Raw genomic sequence first — 22,114 nt, 5'->3', positions numbered from 1 at the left:
TTCAGAATTTTCTTCTTTTTTTATTTTTTTGTAAGAGAGGGAATCTTTATTTTCCTTCGACGCAACACCCGCCACGAAACTTGGCTGCATCGGTTTGCGTCGTTATGCCATCAAAAAAGTTGGCAGCAAACCCAGACCCGGGCTCAGAATCCAATTTGAAGACTCAGAGCCTGGCGGAGCAGAAGAAAAGGAGTTTCTGGATATTCACGTCAAAATGCCGTTTTGACGAGACTTCAAAATTGGCCGCGAGTCAAAGTCGATGGGTTTTGCACTTGAACATCTTGGCAAAAATAGTGAAAATTGATTGGGGAAGATTTTAAATTAAATATGTACAATGCACGGAGTATCAAGTGCATTGTATATATCTTAATCATACAAAAAAACGAATAGTATTTTATTTAAAACAAATACCTAGTAAACGAATATTATATGAGAATATCTATCATAACCTTGAGTACTGAGCGGTCTTAAAAATTATGGATATTGGTTATTTATATGCTTTAAGTGCCAAATAATGTTTTAAAAATAATTAAATTCAATAATAGCTTAAAATAAAATGTTTGCAATAAAGCCAAGCGACAAGCTTTAACACTTAAATGTTTATTTATATATTTATCATACACTGTAAACAAAAGCTAAAGCATTAAACTACAGGAGGTAATTCAGCAATAGTTACGGAGACTTTTAATCTGACCTTACTAACATTAACCAATTAAGATCTATATTACTAATACTTTCATCTGTATGCAAACAAATGGTATTTTTATAAAAGTATGAGTAAATAAGCTGTTTTGAAAAGTATAATGATATGTAAATTGTATTAGAGATTACTTAAAATAATTTTTTAATGCTACATTAAATATTATATTTTTATCGAAGATATTTCAATCATAGATTCAATTTTACTGACCAATACTTTTACGTTTCAACATCATTCCCCTGAGGGTAAGCCCCTTAACTTTCTGAACTTTTGTTCTGGCTTTCCGTCTGCATATATGGTAATGGCCAATCCTCGATTTGAGCGGTATTCCAATGCTCCCACAGCAGCTCACACATGACCGAATGACGAACTGACCACTGTTACTGCCTTCACCTCTCTGTAGCAATTTAAAATCACAATTTTTTGTCGTTGCTTTTCGTACTGCTGGGCTTCGCCGTTTAGAATGTCACTTGATTTTTGATTGATTGTTGTGGGAAAAATGGCCAGCGAAAGAAAAAAAAACATATTTTTGCATAAATTCAGTCAGTGCCCGTGGCAGCCAGAAACGGCAGCCCATATCCATATTTATGCCGAGTCCATCCAGCCGAGCTGGCCATTTGACCACGGCTGTGCTGTGTGTGTTAACATTGTTTATGTTTTTATTAAAACACGAAGCAACGTCGTCGAGGCGGAAACATTTCATATGCCATTTGAGCTCCACTCCGCCAAAACAGTAAACGGAATAAAAAAAATTAATTTGCCTCGCCGCCGAATATTAAAATGTGCATTATTAAGCGACCGCCCCGATATGATAGTTCGGGTGGGCAACAATGTAAAAACGCCGAGAATCGTAAAACGTCGACTCCGGCTAAAAGAAAGCATAACTCTCAGCTAGCCGACAGACATTGGGCCGATATAACGAGCCAAGAAGCGCGCGCATTGCTCGCTGAGCATTAAAAAATCAAATTATAATAAAATTGCAGATTAACTGTTGACTGGCGGGCCAGGGGAGGCGCACTCGTTAAGCCACGAGATGCGATGCGGCAGCCAAATGGCGTCTGGTAATGGCCCTGTTGGTTGTTGGTTGTTGCCTGTTGGTTGTTGGTTGTTGGTAGTACTCCCCGCTCCAAGAATGCCACTTGCCAACTGCCGCTACTGGCCATGCAGTTTCGAATCGGGATGGAAATAGAGATGGAGCAGGAGATGCAGCTGCCGGGACTGTGACTCCGAATGGGAATGGGGCTACGACGACTGGGGCTGCCAAGATTAAGTCATCATCAACATTTTGCAGTTGTCAACTGCTGTGAGCCGGCTACTTAAACTGCACTTTGTGTGAGGCCAATTTAGAGGATGTGCAGCTTAGGGATGGATCGAACGGAGCCTGATTGCCGTTAAACGAACACACAATTTATTTTTAAAATAGTAAATAAAATTTCTGAAATTTTCTGGATGAAAAATAAAAACTTTTACTAGTGGTTTTAAGTAAATACTTTAATTTGTCATTGACTTTTATATTTATATAGGTTAAGTAGGTTAGGGTCAGAGACGAATTCCACTTTAAAAACAATGTCCTCACCTCACACCAACAGTGTAAATACTTGACAGTATTTTACAAATCTTTAATTAAATTGAATTAGAGTTAAGTAAATTTTCTACCTCGCTTAATCGCAAATTTGATCCAAGGAAATCTCGGTATACATTAAATTAGGGACTTCTGCTGTCCGATTTTCAATTCAGTTTAAATGTTGTAATAGATATGGTACATAACTAGAGCACTCAACGCTTAAGTTTCATCTCATGTTTGATTAACTCCTCTGACCTTTGTAATAACAATGCTTAACATGATAGTCGCCAAAAACAAATAAGTTATTAAATTATTTTAAATTAATCTAGTAAAGTCAAACAAAATTGATAATTAAAATGCAATGCTCATAAAATACTCTTTTCCCCTATACTCACAATATAATAACCTGGCAGGTCGAGCCTTCTTCATTTAATTCCAAATATTACCAAAGCCGAATCATTCAACTATTTTATGCTTGATGGCAAGTGCTTTCCAACCCTAGGTCGCTAGTAAAGTCATTGCCATTAACAAATACACCCAAATTTATTTGATTGCAAGCGAATAAGGCGCTTACGGACGTGTGGAATGCATATTCAGTTGACAATTTGTAGGCTGGGAGTGAGAGGCACTCGAAAGGTCCGGACCCAGGCTCTTATCTAAGTGCCTGAGGCACGACCAAGACGACTGAGATGCTGCTGCGACTGCAGATGACACATGCAACGTGTCTTGGGAGTTGGGACAAGTCCAAGCCAAAGTGTTTATTGCATTGACACTTGAGGAGAGTGGTGGAAAGCCCCAGCGACACACTTTCAAATCATAAATTTCCAGTTTGTCACTTGTGCGTTGATAGCAGTCAGGGCGGACAAAGCGAATGCCGGAGAAAAATGCAAATGAATGATGCCCCATCGCCGATGAAGCCGATGAAAATTATAATTGGAGCAGCAGCACCACTGGAGTAACGAAAATATATTTTTTAATTTTTTAATGGTGTCAACGCTTATCGGCAACAAAACGGCAACCACAGCAAGGGCCATGCAAATGCAGCTAAGAGCCGAACGAACAAAACGTTTTCGAGATGAAGTCATTAAGGGGGCCCCAAGCAAACGGAAATCGTTATCAGCACTTTGCCTCGATTTCGGCGTACATACACATACTGAAATATTGAAAGTGTTGCAAGACTTCCCTGGCTTACGAACGCCCATTAAAAAATATATAAATATATGTAGCCATTCGATTGCCTTGTTCGTAGCTTGACATTTTGAACTCGACGACCGATGCCCAACAAAGAGCTTCCAGCCACCCCTCTACTTTGCATCAATAAAAATTTGTTATCTCTCGTAAAAACGAAAACATAATTTCGTAGTGGTCCGAAAGCACATTGCTGCGTCCCACTATCGTAAAGTTTCCGGCGGAGAACTCTTTCGGGATCTGTTCTACATTTTCGGAATGTAGTTTGTGGGCCAAACTATCTAGTTGTTCCTATTCTTGTTGCCTTTTATTACAATTTGCCATTTGTTAATGTCATAAACAGTCAGCACTCTGCCAGTTTCGAGATGAGGGACGAAATGGAATGGAAAATGTGGAAAAAACGCTTTCAGTTTTATTGATTTATAGTTTAAATGCCCTGGGATCTGATTGTGTTAAATATATTTTTAACGCCTCGCCAATTAATCGTTTGCGGCTTTACAATTGTGCTTTTAAAAAAATAAAACTTGGAATGTTTTATTCACGTTGGCGGTTGCCATAAGAAAGCACTATATAATTAAATTTTATTCTACCTATTTCGTATTATACCAATACAGACTTACTTTTCTTATTTTCTTTTAGTTTAAAATGTCATTTTTCATATCTGAGAATAAAAATTGAAGTTTTGTTATTATTCTTTATTCCATATCAATTGGATTAAAAAAACATTTTGCCACCAGAACACACAATTTTTAAATTTCCTTTAACAAAAAACCAAAACTATAATAACCATGATAAGACTAATACCTTTTTTCCACAAAAACACTAGAAGAGGTAAACAAAAAGCAGCCCCTTCAACTAAAGAGGGTATTATGCAGCAATTGTACGTTATTAGTTCTTCCCAAAACTGTGCTTGAACTAATTATTATGAAGGATAACAAGCCAGAAGCATATACATTTCCCTAATATGCATTGCAGACTGCTTACAAGACCATTTGCCGACATACACATGTAATGCCTGCTTGTTGAGATGAACCCATCTTTTCCAGCTCCCTGCCATCCGCATTCACAGCATCCACACCACATCCACATCCACCCAACCATCTGCACTTGTTGCCCACGACAACGAGAGAAGACAGTGTCTCGACATTGAAATCTCCCCCAGAAGACAGCGCCAACGAGGGAAAGGAGGGGATACTAAGCAGCCACGAGACGAGATACAATAACGGATGCCTAGACACCCACCAGTAGCACTGCCAAAAGTCACACCAGAGCCCACTGCGAGAAATTGTTATTTAAAGGGTTATAAAAATAAGTAACCATTATTCAGAGGCATTTTTAACTTTTTTTTGGTTCATATTCTCGCTTGAGAAATAGTCTTGAAACCATTTGTAGTTTATGACTTTGTACTCCATCACTCTTACACATTTCTGAGTGAAATAGTTGAACAACATTTGTTTTAGGACTTGCATATTGGCTAAATGGTAAATCACTAATACGTATGTTGCCTTTGACATAAAATTTCGTAATTGTAACAAAATAAAAAGTGCACATAACGAAAAAGGAATACTCACTATACAAATATTTGTAATATAAAGTTTTGAATACCATACAATTATTTTATTGTATTTAATTATTAAGCGTATGTTTTTTTTGAGGAATAGATGAAGATCAATTAAAAAACATGCCAACAAATTGTACTTTTCGCGCAGTGTGCCTTTTCCTTCAAACCGCTCCTTTGGCAAATAAGCCTGTCACTGATTTTCGCATTGTTTTGTTGCTCGTTTGTTTGTTTGCCAAGCTGCGTGTTGCAGTGAAAATTAGAAAGTACGCACTTGAAAAGTGTCTGTGCTCGTGTCTGGCAGCTGTTGCACAAAAAACCCAGCTCCAGGCAGCTGCTCTCCATTTCCCATTCCCATTCCCATTCCCGATCCCGATCCTCCTCCTCAAAACAGCCGCATGAATAGTTTAATTAAAATTTCCCTTTAAGCTCTGGCTGCTCCGAGCGGAAGAGACAAACAACACGAAAGAAAATTGTGAAAAGCAACTTTGCAGGGCGGCTGAAAAACGAAATGAAAAACTTGTTAAACTTTTGTGATTTCCAAGGCGACTGTAGCCACGACGACTGCAAGATGACGACAAGTGTACAGTTTTAGTTTCGTGGCCGCAAAAGAAAAGAAAAACCCTTAAATCTGTTAACCTTTCATTTCGACCAGAGGGTGAAAGTGAGGGCGGCAAGGACAGAAGGAGTCGCGGCAGACAACGGACATTAGAAAGTTTCAAGAAAGCTATATTTTGAAGATAATTTAATTTAAATGAGACACTGAAAGGTCGCTGGGAGAAAAGTTAAAGTAGCTTCATAAGATAAATAGAATATAGTTCATTAAAATATTTACCAATTAAAGTAATTTCGACCGATTTGATGCACTTTCTTAACACATCATCTTAAAATGGATTATATTTCGAAAAAACGATATTCGGTAATTATTTAAGATTTTGAGCATACGCGATAAATTATTTTTTTGCATGCAAAGAGATAATTAAAAATCAAAAAACCATTTTATAATATGTTCCATTATTACAAATAAGTAGGCCACTCTTTCAAATTTAAGCTCACTTTAATGATATTTGTTTATTTATAAGTTGTTAACTGATGCAAATTTAAAACTTATGTTGCATAGGGGATTTGGTCAGGTATTTCGACAGGAACATAATGTTATTTACAAGCTTACTTTATTTATGCTGTCTGCTATACATAAAATGTTGTAAAAAGTATATGTTTTTTAAATATTATCAGGCTTGTGATTATTTCGCATAGCCCATCTTGTCACAGTGAGTTTATAAGCCGCAAAGAATAATATTGTTATGCATGCTTGGTCCTGGTAACTGGAAAGACAATGTACAAACCTCTTTGCCGTCTTTCTATTTCACTATCAGCCCAATGCGATCAGCTACAACGCCGAGAGTCAACCCACCGGCGAGTGTCAGGCTTGGTTTCTTGCCAACTGACGCCAATGCGTCAAGGGGGCGTGGCCCTGTCTGCCTCATAATACGTATACGCAGGGGAAGCCATGGTGATGAGGCGCATAGTTGTGGCTGATAATGACGCTTTGGCCGGGACATTCGCCGATCGGTATCAACGTCAGCAGCCCCGTCGACGCCGCCAAGTGATTATTGTAATGATAATGAGACAAGTCGACTAACCCCCATGGTCACCTTCTGCTCCAAGTTGGGGGCCTGTCGGCATTTTGGCAAAGTGTGCGCGGAAACATGTGTCGCGTGCATAATTACCAAGACGAAGCAGAGGCTTGAGCAAGGTGTTTCGGGGAACCCAAGAACACCGCTATGGTTCACGCTGATTTGACAAACAATCTTTTCGGATCTGGCGCTGCAGTTTCTAATTAAGTCATAAAACAAATGCCGCCGCGGAAAGCGAATAACCTGGAGCACTGGTTTGTATTTTACTATTTTACAACATCCCTTGGTCTTCTATCATCAACAGCTCGTAACAATATTTTTTCTCTTTTAGCCGTTAGTTGAATTCTTCTTTGTACTCCCTTTTCTTGTGGGCGGTGGAATGTTTATGTCTGCTTTGTGACTTTTAATTGCTGCACATAACCGCACGTTAAACTAAACTTCGCTGTCTGCCATAAAAACCAGCCAACAACAACGACGAGAAATGGCTATTCGCCATTGTAAGAACGAAAATAAAAACGACTCCCTTTTGGCCCAAACCCAAGCCCAGACAATGTTCGAATTTCGCATTTTTTGTTTGACTTCGCTGTAAAAATTATTTGTCTGCGACTGCTAAATGTTTTTTGGCAACGTTTTTTTCCCCGCTCCCGATGACCTGTTGCATTTTTGGCCCGCGGCATGGACTTAAATGAACTTTCAAGAAGTAAATAGCTTGTAATTTAGTCTGTTTTCATTGTTTCTTTGGATGGAGTTTTAAGGTATTTAAGATGTTGTCTAGGTAACCAGTTTTATTTTAGACAAGTAAAATCATTATTTAATAGTTGGGAAAATTTGTCTTAATATAGACTAATTAATATCAAATTCTAGCTCGCATTACAAATTAGTTTGATTCAATATTAGCAATAAATTAAGGAAATCTTTAAATACCATAAAGCAGGCTGGAAAATTTAAAGCCCTTCTGTAGGCATCAGGTTTAAAGCATAAATAGCAGTTCGAAAATTGAATACGCACCTGACAACTGTTCTTATTCAGTGCTAAAATATTAAATTTCATTTCGGCTCGGACGAGGAAAACGAACTTATGCCTGCCAGGGAAAGAACAAATTGCCATGGCATTGGTAAATAACATAAAATTTATAAAATAGTTATATGCACCGGCAGTACCAAAACCAAGTCATCGCCTTACATGGATGAGGCGGTTTTAAGAGGGGTCCGAATATCGCAGAAACATGTGTATGTCCAGTTAGATGCATGCCAGGAGATAGTTCCCGTACCATCTCCACTCAATTCATCCCATCGCAACCCATCCCATCCCATCGCAATGCCAATGCCAATGCCAATGACTTCTTTTACAGAAATGTACGGCGCAGAAGGAGCGGGCAGAAGGCCAGTTGACTGGCAATAAAACTTTCATAACTCTGCAGCTAATGGAGTTCGAAATGCTGGCTCGTAAAATATCTGTTGTTGCCCGGTCCTGTTCCTTTTGCCATCGCTATAATTGCTCTCAGACTGGTCGAGAGTGTATGTGGATGTGGATGTGGATGAGCATGTAGCTGGGCATGAGCCTAGTGCTGCTGTTGGCAACGGAAGCGCCAACCTGGCCACCAGTTTGGCGACCGGGCTAAGAGAAATTGTCATAAAAAGCCCACCGATGCTTACATAGAGCAAACTCAACTGCACTGCCATTTAACTTGGGCGGTTTTATGCAATTTCGGCCGAAAGGTGTTCGCTGAGTTGAGATTTTTATATGCCAGCAGGCCCGGACATTTTAATTGAAATCACAGCTACAGCTACAGCTACAGCTACAGCAACAGTCAAAGCCCACAAGTCAGAGTTATAAATAACAAAGAACAGGGGTGAAAAAAAATGCACTCGTCTGCAATTATTTTCCAGGGAAAAAGTTATTGAACAGACAGCCATACGATGGCCAACTTAATCACCGCCCGGAACTTCAACAAATGCCAAAAAGTAACAACTACTTAGGGTTACCCGAGGTAACCAAAACGGGATGGTACAGATACAGGGTTAGGGAGTGGAATTGGGAATTGGGAATGGGAGCGGGAGCGGGAGCGACTTCTCCTGAGCCAAAAGTTGCCTTTGTTTTTGTAGGCGTCAACCTGCTCTTTAAGCCGCATTATTTATGCGGCTGTTCAGCGATAACGCGCTTGCAAAAACGCCACGACTCCAGTTTGACTTGAAGTCGTTCCTCCCAACCGGCAACTGGCAACTGGCAACTCGCAACTGGAAACCTGCAACCTGCAACCTGCAACAGCACAGCAGCAACATCGCTGCACTACTTTTAAGGGCTTACTTACTGCACTTAAGCGAAGAAGACGAAGGCACTGGCAGTAGGCAGGAGTGAAACAAAAATATGAGATATTCCTTATCAGCTGGTATGCATCTGAGCACCTCAAGCGATTCAACTCCTCCTGCTGCTCCTGCTGCTCCTCCTGCTCCTCCTGCTCCTTCAACTCCTTCTACTCCTGCTGTTGCTGCAGCATTCGCTTTCAAACATTTTCATTTGCCGCTGAAAAGAAGCTGCTGCAGATTTATTGTCTTTGCCTTTGTTGTTGCACAAGTCCTGGGCTTCGGTCTTGTGGTGCTTCGCCGTAATAATAATCATAATATCAGTCGTAAGTGCATTTGTTGCTGCCGCTGCACTAAATACCAAGGAATTTCCCATTTGTGGCTAGGGTCTTTTCTGTTCGGTTCTGTTCTGGTCTGGACTGCATCCATATCGCCTGGAGGCCCGGAGGCGCACTGATTTTCCCCCTCGTCGCTCCCCTTGTGTTTTATTGTTGCCCGGTTTCGATTTCTTTACTTAGAAGTGGGCAATGAATGTCCGGGCCTTTGGTCGGCCTCACTTGCTTTCCTCGGAACGTGGACAATGCCGTGGGTTGGGTACTGGCGAATGGTTCCGCCACGGACATTTCTCATCGAAACTATGAGGAAAGGAACTTAAGCGCTTACCAGACAATTTTCGGTAATTTAATATCCAGAAGTTCTTGTACAAGTTTGTATGAATTGTCATAATGTTGGACACTATGTTGCACCATGTTTTAAAACGCATTCAACAAATAAATTGGCCTTGTTTTGCATTTGTTTATGAAAGACCTCTAAATAAAACAAATAAACATCTGACTTGCGTTAATATTCGCATTTTAAATATTTTGCATAATTCTCTGGGACGTTTTTTTTAACTTTTGTTTTTAAAGAGCTTCTCTAAACGAAACAATTTAAATTGTATTTAAAATACCCTAATTGAAAAAACATTTAGACGATATTCACACTTGCCAACAAAATAAATACAATTTTGGTAAATTGTAAACAATAATACCATTAAAAGTTTAAGTTTCATATAACAACTGTTTTCGGGCACTGTCCTAAAAATATTAAAAATTAATTGATCAACTTGAAGTTAATTAAAAATTATTTTTTAAGAATTAACAAAGAAGTGTATAGCATAGTTGCATATTTGTTTTGTTTCTGATTAGGAAAAACAATGCAAATTTATTCAATATCAAGCTAGAATACAAAATTCTTAAAAAATTCGTTATTTCCGATAAAGCAATAGAAATAAAAAATGCATTTTTGTAGTAACGACTTCATCCCACTGTGCCTTGCACACAGAAGCAATTTTGGTTGTGTTAGGCCAAGGTTGCATCCTAGTTACACAAATCCATAACTAAAGTAGTGCAATATTTGTATAATACGCACAACTATCTGTGTGTACAAGATTGGCCAAGCTCTGATGGCGAAGCGGAGGCTTCTTCGCCTGGTTCAAGACCATCTACCATGGACCATGGACCAAAACAGCAAGAAACAGACCAAGAACAGAGCCTCATTTAAATGCTTATCAGTGGGATCTGGATGAACAAAAGCGGCTGCTGCTACTATTCGAGACTCCCAGCCAAAACTACTCACTCAAGTGCTGAGCCATGGTGAAAATATTCTGGGCATGAGATGGAGTGGCTGGGTGCGGATAGCACAAAAATGAGAAACCACTGAGATAAAGTGGCAGAGATTCGCAGCATTCAAAAGCTGATGCTGTTGGTGTTGCTGCTGTTGCTGTTGTTGCTTCTGCTGTTGCTTCTGGAGATTCCTGCAATCCGCAACGTGCTCGGTGTATTTGCAAATTTTGGATTATTCATAGTTGTGTTTGGTTTGGCTCGACTGCACTAGCACCACTTGATGAAGAACAACAGCGAGCTATTGCTATTGCTATTTGCTCAGCATAAGTAGTGTGCAATGTGTTGCTGGTGCATTTCTTACGCAGATTGCCTCGGCCCTTATGTGAGCAAGTTTCCTTGAAAGTAGGCAAAACTAACTATGAAATGGTTACTTCTCCTTATCAGCCATCTCCTGCGTTTCGCAGTGCCCACGGTGCGCATATTTAACTCTCGCTGCGTGTGTCTATGTCTATGTAAACTGAAAGTCGCCCCATTCCCATTCCCCTTCCCATTCCAAATCCCATTCCTGCACTGGATGTGATGCATCATTTTGGTCTAATCGCACCGCAAATCGTTGGCATTAAGCCTGGGCCCAAAGTTATGTTTATGTTATGTATGTGCCTGCGACGGGAGCCCCCGGAGATTCTGATTTGGTCCAGGTTTTGTTCTTCTGCTGGCTTGCTTCTGCCCCTGATGATACTGCTGCCTACTTCTGGCAATTTTGTGATATTTACTTGCATGTTTGCATTGGTTTCTATTTGCCTTCGTGCCTTCTTGCCTCCGATGGATCCATTGGCTAGATGCACAGATAAGGACTTTTGCAAGCAAATAATGCAGGGCGTTTTAGTGACTAATTTCCCAAGTGCAGGGGCAGACCTTATCATAGCAGTAAGGCTTTCAAACGAAATTAAAATTCGAATTATTTTGGGAAGTACAGACGATTTTATGAAGTTGCATCCGAGCCATTATAAATCTTTCCTAAACATTAAGCGCTTTTATCTCGAAACAACTTTTTTTGAACCACTTGAAATGAAATTTCGAGTTCTGCTGAACCGATTCCTTTCAAAATTGGTATATAACTTGTTTATAATACTCTCTATCGCGTCTGCCTCGGACTTGAAAAAATGTACCTACTATATTTTCCTGGGAGTGCAAATAATAATTAATTACTTTAATAAAAAAAAACAATTTTAAGCGTTGTTAAATTTTTTTTTAAATAAGTATTTCTTAGCAAAATACATTAAAATCCAAATAATTGTTTAAAATTGAGAATAAAAAAAATGATATTGCTAACGGTGACGTCTGTTTTGTATTGACTGTTTTCACTGTTAAAATTAATCTACCAAATATTATTCGGGCAGAGAACGGCCCCTAACCCAAAACCTCTTTATCAGATGAATATCTTTAATTTCGAAGCGAAAGTCAGAAAAGCATTAGTTCGACTTATAAGATATATTTCCCGACCGATTTCCACGCAACATGTTTCACTTGTCAACTGAGCTTGTAAAAATATTGTAAAAATAGACAACAAATATCGAACTGACTCGAAGCCAGCCAAATAGAAACGTAAGGTAACAAATGCCCAGACACTCGGCATGCCAGCCGTTTGAGTTTACTTAGCGTCATATTAATACGCTTTCATTAAAAAACTGAATGCTCGATTAGTCAGGCCCGATTGAAGGTGGAAAAGTGGGGAACGAGAAGGAGATGGGGCTCCAAACAAATAGCAATCCCAGTCAACTGCCCACCTTTGACACGTGTGACCCACAAGAGCCAGCGACGTGTGCCGTCAAGTGGAGAAAATTCGCCTTTTGACAAATGTGGTTTCGGAAACGGAGAAAAAGTGTTCGGAACGAAAAGAAAAGAAACATAACACACATGCCTTCATAATGCTCAAACAAACATTTGTAAGTCTTCTGTTTGCTCGACGGACAATTCAATCAACGATGCGTAAAAAACGAACCAAGAATAAAATCGACATGAAGGAGAAAAAAATATAAAGAAAGAAAGAAAGAAAGTCAACCTGCAAAAGCCTTTGAGCCATATGTATATTCGATTGGAGTTGCATACAGTATGCTAGAAATTTATAACCGCAAGCATTGCTCTTTAATTACAAACGACATAGAATTCATTTGGAGTGTCTCAATTTTGACATTATTAATGTTTGCCATGCCACCCAATATGCGAGTGGAGTGGTGGATGTGATGGGATATAGGATATATTAGGGGGAGAATGGGGATCGAGCCGGTTTGCTGCACACGCTCTGGCCATACAAATCACAACATGGCCATATGCGCAATAAGACCGCGCCTGATATACGATTTTGGCTTAATCTTTGTGGAGCATGTGCGTCTCCGCCCGTGGATGTCTTAAGGGGATCTGGGTGAGGGGTACCATGATACCATGTGTACCGAGGCACGTTCGAGATTTGCAGTTATAGATACCAATGCCACGCACTGCACAAGTGCACCACAAGGGAGAACCACTGCCATGCCTTCCAAAAATGCAAAAACGAACGCAAAACGATAAGAAAAATCAAATCAAGTTTGGCCAGCCTAGGCACTCGCACTCGCAGCCGAAGTAGAAGTCTCAGTTCTATATATATGCCCCCATAGATGCGAGTTCACCTCCCCGTGCGTTCCTAAAAACCATAAACCGTTTCAATATCGAGTTGAGCAGCGCAGCAAGCCGCCAAAAGATACATCGCCCAGTCGCACAATCGAGGCAATCGCAAACGCGAATGCGACTGCGACTGCGAATACGAATGCATGGGGCCAAGTAACTGGAACACAGCAGGATGACATTTTCATTGAGCCCAGAGCACTGAGCTCTGAGGGACAAAGTCGGATTCGGGTTCGGAGTTGGATTTGGACTTGCACTCGGGTTCTGAGTCGGAGTTGGAGCTGGAGCTGGAGATTCTCTGTCTTGACTTTGGCTTCGACATTGAGTCAACGTCAGCAGATAAAACAAGTTGGCAACGGTTGGGATGTGCAGACATTGGAATACCCATTAGTAGAATTATAAAACATTTAATAAAGTCTCCAAAATTAAACATAAACTAATTATAGAAATATTAAGAAAACAAAATTTGTAAAAGCAAGTTCTGTTAAGCTAATTAAAAAAAGATTGAATTTGCTATTTTATTTGTTTATTTATCTAATGCTATAAACATAAACATAAATCCTAAGTTTTTAACTTTTAGTAAATATCGACCATATTTATCAAAAAATCCTTACCAAAAATGCTGTAGGATAGCACAATTAAATAAGATTTCGTGACTTGGCAACCATTAATATGCAAAAGCTTTTAATAAAATATTTTTTACCAAAAGTATATAAAAATAATGCATTTCGAAAGATTACCATTTCCTCCATTATAAAACCCAAATGGCTGTGTACATTCTGGCACACCTAGCTCGTTGGCCTCCGTTTTATAGACCCATCCAAGTGCAATCCACTAATCCGAAAAAAAGCGAACCAGAACTCTTCGAACGGTGGAAAAAACTGGGTGGCGATGGTGGTCGTGCCTCTCTCTCGTACTCAGTGCATATTTATGGGCCGCAGTCGCAATAAAATTTATGTCTTAGAAGTGCAAAATATATAACACAAAACACGAGGCTTAAAAAATGCACCGCCCCACACAGCTCAATATATATGGGGGGGAAAAAAGAAGGAGACGGAGATTGAGGGCCCTGAATGAATGGAGCATTTAGCCGAACGACGACGACAAATGGCCACGTTTACCCATAGGAAATTAAGACTTCCTTGCTGGTTCCCCCAAAACTTTTGTGGACTCACCACACACCTTCGCACACACGAAAATTCATACGTTTTCTAAAGCATTTTCCAATATGCCGATGTGCTGTGGTTGTTGGCCCACAAAAAAGCGTTTGATCGCCGCCGCCAAGAACACACACGCGTTCAGTTTGGTTTTCCTGCCAAGATGGACAAGTAATTTTTCTCAAGTAATTGATACTCTGCCGCGTCGCAGCATCTCTTCCCATCTCCCATCTCCAATCCGCAGTACTCTCTACTCTGAAACTATCTGTCCGGACAGCTGCTGTCCGGTTGTCTGACTTTCCGTCCTTCCGTCCTTCTGTCCCTTACCGCCTGACAGTCTGCTGTTGCATATTAATGACTTTCTTTAATGTCTTTTCCTCATTTATTTTACACACGGACACATTTCACACAGTCGCTTGTTTGGGGAACTTCAACTATTTTAAATGGTTTGCTTAGGCATTTTGTGTAAATAAATAAATATTAATAAATAAATTAATGATTTTTTGTAATATTTAATAAAAAGAGACTTTAAATCACTCCTCTCATATTTTACATTTATTTTAACATTTTTGGAAACTTTTTATTATGTAAGGCCTTTTATTTATAAACAATTGGACAAATCTTCTTGTTGGCTTATATATTTATAAGGTTTGACTGAACTGAAGTAGTTTATTGGTAAAGCTTTTAAGAATTTTAAGCCTATTTGTACACTTTATGAAACTAATTAAATTAACAGTATACATTATACATTACAAAATTTGTACAGCAGAAAGGTTAATTTTCATGGCGCTTTTTCAACCATTTCCGTTTTTAAAACGTTGCCCATTAAATGGAAATTTTGCTTACTCTGTGACACTTTTGTCGTATTAAAGAGTAACTAGACATCGGCTATTATTGATTTCCGCTTGGCGTGCTTAATTTAAAGCAATGCCGTGTCGGCGATTCGCTTTTGGCTTTTGAAATGCCCTCTGTGGGCCACCCAGATCCACCCAGATCAGATCCTCGGCACTTGCACTTAAACTGTGCGGTACTGCCACCACAGCAAATTGAGTTAGTATAATTATATATGACATTGGCAAGCGTATATCCGGCAGGTCGGGTGTGGGTTGTGGACTGCCGCTTGACAATTGAAATTAAGTGTTGATGCTCTGTGTATTTGTGTGTAAAGGGAGCCAGCCAGTGAGCCATCCAGCCATCCATCCAGTCAGCCAGTCAAGTTGCAGGCGCAGTCAGGCGACAAATATCATATGCATATCATGTCGGGGCGTACGTGTAATGAGCGGGCCGAGCAGCCAACCAAACAGGCGGACAGATGCATTGCGGCATAAACGCCTCACAGGCGACGCGCGCAATTTTCAATTAATGCATCCACATCCACATTCATGGCGACCCCATCGTCCATCCTCCATTCCAAACCCCCAACTTCATCCGCTCAGCTGCTGGCATTCCCGACTTCCAAATTCATGCATTATGCCGCGTAACTAAATCAAAATTCAGCGACAACAACAGCAGCAGCAGCCTACTGCAACTGCAACTGCAACTGCAACAGTAGTTGCTATAGCGAATGTGAATGCAACTGAAGCAGGCGATGCTCATGAAATTTGTGTGCAATTTATGACCGTGTGTGGTAAATTCTGAGTGAGCTAGGTTGTACCCCTAGTCATTTGTCTGTCATTTATTTTTTGAATCCCTAATTTCTTTAAGGCAAAAGCATTATTTTAATCAGCTTAAAGCTTATCTATTTAAAATTAAAGCATTAATTTCTTGTACATTTTAGATTATTATTTTTATTATATCGACTAGTGCCTAGTCCAACTATAAAAAGTATGGCAATAAAACCATTTTCCTTTCTTCTAATAGAAAACAATCAATGTGAATGTGCAATTGATTGCATATTTTAGATTTAGATTTAGATTTATCAAATGTAAAGATCAGCATAGGAATCTCTTTAGAATTTATTTATTTAGGCAACTTTTCATTGGTTCTCAGATGGAATGATATTTCTGTGACACCGCTAATTATTTTTGCAACTTATTAAAGGTTTATAAATGTACAGACTTAAATTGGCATTTGACAAGAATGTCCCAATTAAGCGAGTGCCTTTAAAAGTTGTGTTTCAGAGTGGAACATCAGTTTACCAGCCCCCTTGGACGACCACCATCTAATCCAAACGAAACCGATTCCATGCCAATACCCTAACTCAACGAATAGTGGGCTTTTTACAGCGACAATTCCGCTGCAGCACATGCCTCATTGCAGCGGGGATGTGGACATGGATGAGGATGTGGATGTCGAAGTGCCAGGGGCAGTGTCATCGCGCCAGATGCCTCCCTGCAGCACGGAGATTGCGTTGCGGAATGGTGAATGGGAACGGGAATGGAGACTCAGATCCATAGCACTCAGAGCACTGGAGCGCCGAGAACGATGGACGACCCTGCGATGGTGGCGATGACGACGACGACGCCACCGGCGACTGCGAAAAGTTTCGCTAGTCGGGCGACAGCTGTGAAATATGCCGTCAGGCATTTGAATTTCGCATAATGCACGCCTGCCTGCCAAGTGGCCACTGCAAAGTGGGGCAAATCACTGAAAATTCAATGTCAATCACAATATGTGAAGTCCCCAAAAATTTTCCTTTAAATTCTTATGTCATACAAATAATAATACAAAATTATAGCAGAAAAGAAAGTCAAAACAATACAATATATTTATATTTTAAAAAAAATTTAATATTTGAATTACTTAAACTCGATTCATATTTAAATATTTTGAAAATATACTTTGATAATATACTTTTCTAAAACAACCACATTTCAATTAGCAATTAACTAAAAATACATAAAATAAAGTAATCTTGGGTAAGATCTTAAAATATTTTGAAAAAACTCTACCAGTAAAAATATTAAGGCGGAAAGGAGTTTAAGCTTAAGTGGAAAATAGAGCAAAAAATAAATAAAATAAAAAATGAGCTTATACCATGGGCAAGCCACTGTGCAACGCTGGCTGATTTGTATGCAATCATATTTTCGGGCACCGTGCAGAAGTTGTCTGGGGGTCGATCCGCTCCACTGCGTCGCGCTCGACTTGATGATACTGTTGGATTACATTTAGGATTGTTTATGTTGTCATCTCCTCCGCAATTGTTGCCCGGCCCGGCGAACATGCGACCAACAATTGTGCATGATATACGACGGCGACAACAGCAATGATGACGATGATGCTGAAATGGAGCTGGTTGTGCGGATGGATATGGAGATGGAGATGGAACTCCACTCTGGCTGTGGATAATCACGATGATGATGATTCTGAAGGGGGTTTCTGGGGACGATGATCATGTTGATGATGATGATGAGACTTTGGCGACATGAAATGCGCGTACAACAACGCCATTTAGGCTGCCGCTGTTACTCGGCCCACATAAAGGCACCGGGGACACAAGGAAGCGAATACATTTGGAAAATAGACCAATTTGCTGCCTACTGTGCATCATGGCTACCGTCTGTCCTCCGGAGCTGAAACTTCACATCCACATCACGTGGGCGCAAGTTGCAAGTTGCCAGTTGCCAGTCGCAGTTGCAATTGCAATTGCTGCCGCTGCTGTTGATCATCAGTTGCCGTTGCAATTGCAGTTGCCGGCAATTGTTATTCATAAATGCGAATTCAATTTGAAAATTGCTTTAATTTTACTAGACTGTCGTCACCTCTGAGTTGCAGCAAAGACAAAGCTGTGGCCCCATCTCCATCACTTTCCGGTAAATTAGCATTTTGTATAAGTTTTTCGTTCTCCATAGAATGGCCTGCAGAAAGTCCGGAAGAAAAATCGTTTTGTAGCCATTTCTTGCTCTCACTTTTTGCCTTTATCGAAAATGTTTCACCACAGATGTTCCAAGGCACTAAGATATACACAGGCAATTGGGAAAATTCATTACACAAAATGGAATACCCTTTTTGGTTTGAGTATGCCTGAAAATTAACAGTTCACAAACATCTGAATGTTTTTTATTGAAATAAAATTTAGTTAATGTTCCTTATTTTATTTTCGTTTTTGTGAGTTCAAAGGACTTTCACATATAAGAAATTATTATTTATATTTGCTTTCATTATTTACCCATACTATAGGCTGCAGGCGAAAACTTGTTGTTCAAAATCGCAGCTGAAGCGTTAAAATAACAGTTGTCATTTCCATTTGTATGCGTTATTTGCGCTTAAATAAACGAAAGCTGCCACAGGCATTTTTTGCGGTAACATTTTATTTTTTTTTTCAGCTTCTGCATTTTGCGTATCTGACCGCTTACAGCTGAGCGCATTTAAAAAATCTGCATTAAGCGAACCTGGATATCGATTGGGATTGAGAATGAGAACTTAACTGGATTTTACAACCATCTCGCAGGACTCACGCAACGCCGGTGGACAAAACAAAATCATTTTTCAATTTCACGCTTCAAGTAATTTACTAATTAGATTTGCACATAATTTTTTGGCAGCCCGCATGTCCGCTTCGCCGGACAAAAAACTCGGCCACCTCGCTGACTTGGCAAGCTGGAGGGCAAAACAGCGTGTCCTGGACCCGGATGCTGGCTGCAATAAAAGTCCGGCGAAAGTTTTGTTTGCTAAATAGTTGGTTACAAATTCTGTAAACTCCTGGCTTTTTACTGCTGCCAGTTTCGGGCCAACAAACATGTATCCAAACTAATTGTTCCAAACACACATATTCACTAGGGGGAGCTCACAGTGGGAGTTCAATTACAGCAATTAAGCCGAGATCATCATAATTTGCATTTCGATTTGGCCAAACGGTAAAGAGAAGCGATAACAATAGGTCCAGGGATGGAAAAATATTTGATGATGATTTGAATCATAGTTTTCTCTGTGATTTTATTTTATTTTAAAGTAATTTTTTAATTGGAAAAAAAATGTTATATATATACGTTTACATTACATACAAAAAAACAGAACAAATTAGGAAATAAATTTCTTTTATAAGCTTAGAATGCGCAATATGGGTATTTAGTGTGTATTTGTTATGAAAATTACTTTTGATTATATTCTACTATTTTGAAATGGTTTAAAACCACACACCCATTATGGAAATTCTTTTGTAATATAGCCGAAAAATATTCAAAATTTTGAAAACCAAAAGGCTATAATAAGGTAATACCTTATAAAAGTCAAAATTCTAACAGATCACTTAGGACACTGCCTCGAAAACCGTGCCTGTGCCATCCCTAGCAGCAGAAACTGACTAACAACTTTTGAGCCAATTTAATCAATGCCAATGACAGACGACCCAATGAGCGCAATGAAAGAAAGGCAAACTGCTGGAAAAGAGGGGCGTTTGGGATGGATATGGGGGACTGCAAAACATCCAGACGCCAAGTCACTTGGCTGCATTTTGCATTTGCATTTTGAGAATCTTGACAAGGCCCCTGCTCCATTTGGAGGAGCCGACTGGCAAGACAATGATGCGGCCGGGACTGCGACTCAAGCTGGAGGAAATTCATTTGGGGCCTTTGTCTAACCGATCGATCTTTCAATCAATGACCGGAGAGCAGCGAGCGTGCAGATTCCTTTGACTCCGACTCCGACTTCGACTCTGACTCAGAGGCATGCAAATCGTAAATCGTAAATCGCTAGTTGCAAATCTCAAATCGCATCCCCAAGCCGAGCAGAATGCATCAAAATGCAATCAAAATTAAGGAAAACAAACCTGAGGCATGAATCAAGGCGGTCCTCGTGTGGGGGTCCCGTCATTCTATTTTAATTAATATGACAGGCGAATGAATCATGCCGGCAAATGCAAATGCAAATGCAAACGCGAAACGCGAGCAACTTTGACTCCATTAGGAGAGCTGGCTGGCTGCATGGCTGCATGGCTAATTTTGTTATTTTGTTGGGCTGCAACCGAAAGATTGGAAAGAGCCAAAGCTGAAAGAAATGTCACCATTAGGCCACCACTCCACCGGAGCTGACATTTAAGCAATTCCAAACGTTTTGCTAACAAATTTTACGGCAGCAACGGCAGGAAATCACAAAAATCAGCATTGACCTTTTGACATATGGCTCTTGGCTCCGCGACTCCGGCTCTGTGTGACTTCTTAACTTGGTCTAGAGTCGCCAAAGTTGCCAAAGTTGCTACAGTTGCTGTCGTCGTCGTCGTGCCTGGCACTCATATAGGGACAACTCTGAGCTCTGGCTGGGCCAGGCACACAACAACACAACAGCGAGACATTTTACAAATGTTTCCAATTGAATTGCTCTGATTTTGGCCAAGACTCCTACTACCAATTCAAACCGTTAACGCTAACGCTGGCGGCTGCAGCGGCTGCAGCAGCAGCCGAAAATGTCGTGATGATGGCAAATTGTAAATAGCTTAAATGGTCTAAATGGTTTAAATGATTTCAATAGCTCTGCCTGCGACTCGGATTGCTCCCCCTTTTCAGTTCGACTTGGCCATTTCTTGGCCGAAAAAAACCGAAGAAAAAACCAGAAAAAACGAAAAGAGAAACACAGACGACAACGAGGACGACTGTTAGCCGGCTAGCTTCTCCGTTTTGGCTCGTTTTCAATGGTAACAGTTATCACACAAACTAATGACATGAAATTAGGTATTGCCCGACTCCAACTCCTACTCCTACTCCTACTTCAACCCGAATCGCAATCCTACTTTGGCTGTGACTTGAGCTGACTTTGCTGACTGTGCTTTCGCTGCCTGCCATTGGAAAAACAAAGCCGGGAAAATCAACCAACAAAAGCAGCAAAATTAACCGCTTCGTTGTTGCTGTGTTTTGCCACAGTTACCTTTGAATTTAAAGCTGAATACTAGGGAATACACTTTAAATAAAAGGCTAGTCAACGGAAGTCCGAAAAAAAAAACAGTTTAATCTTAATCGCTCCAACAAGGTGGATTAATTCAATTAATTAATTTACACAAACACATTTATTCAAATAAAATCATAAACAAACAAAATACCTTTAAACGCTATCCAACCCCTGAGGTAAAACTTAATAAAAGCATTATAATTTAGCAGTCACAAAACTTTTCTGTACAACATTTATTTAATGAATTTCGTGACCTAAAAAAAAACAACAATTACATTATACGAAGGATTCCTTAGGCTATTTTCATTTTTTAAATTTAATTCAGCATTAAACATTTTACATCCAATTTATATCAATGCTTTGGCTTTTCAATTTCCATGAATTTAAATGAAATCATAGTACAAGAAAATATAACTGAATGCTGGTTAAACCGTCACTAATTTTGTTTTTCCGGGGTAGAGAAAAACTTTTAGGTATGAACAAAAAATTAAATAACAAATTAAAAAAATTCTTCTTTGTCAAAAACGAATGACAAAATAATATAAACATTTCCTAATTAAACAAAGATCCAGCCATGCTAAAATTTCTTTTCAATATTTTATGATTTTACAAAGTGTTTGTTAGTTAATTAAATCAAAATGCATTTCTTCAACTGCACCACCTACCAGGCCATAAGCCGTTATAATATGAACCACGGGCCCAAAGTTCGCTACCAAAAAAAACGAGAACCAACCCGATTTTGTGTCACAAATATTGCAATACATTGCTGTGGCACATTATGGCCGCTTAAAATCTTATTTTCTGTATTGATTTGTGCTACCAAAGTGATCGGAAGACAAAGGCTTTGGGGGACCAGCGACCACAGAGCAAGTTCATGATCTCGGACAATCAAATAAAACAATAAAATCGCGCTGCCATTGTTC

The sequence above is a fragment of the Drosophila elegans genome, unplaced genomic scaffold (genome assembly GCF_018152505.1).
Source record: "Drosophila elegans isolate 14027-0461.03 unplaced genomic scaffold, ASM1815250v1 contig_183, whole genome shotgun sequence".
NCBI lineage: Eukaryota > Metazoa > Arthropoda > Insecta > Diptera > Drosophilidae > Drosophila > Drosophila elegans.
Note: the sequence above shows the minus strand (reverse complement) of the source record.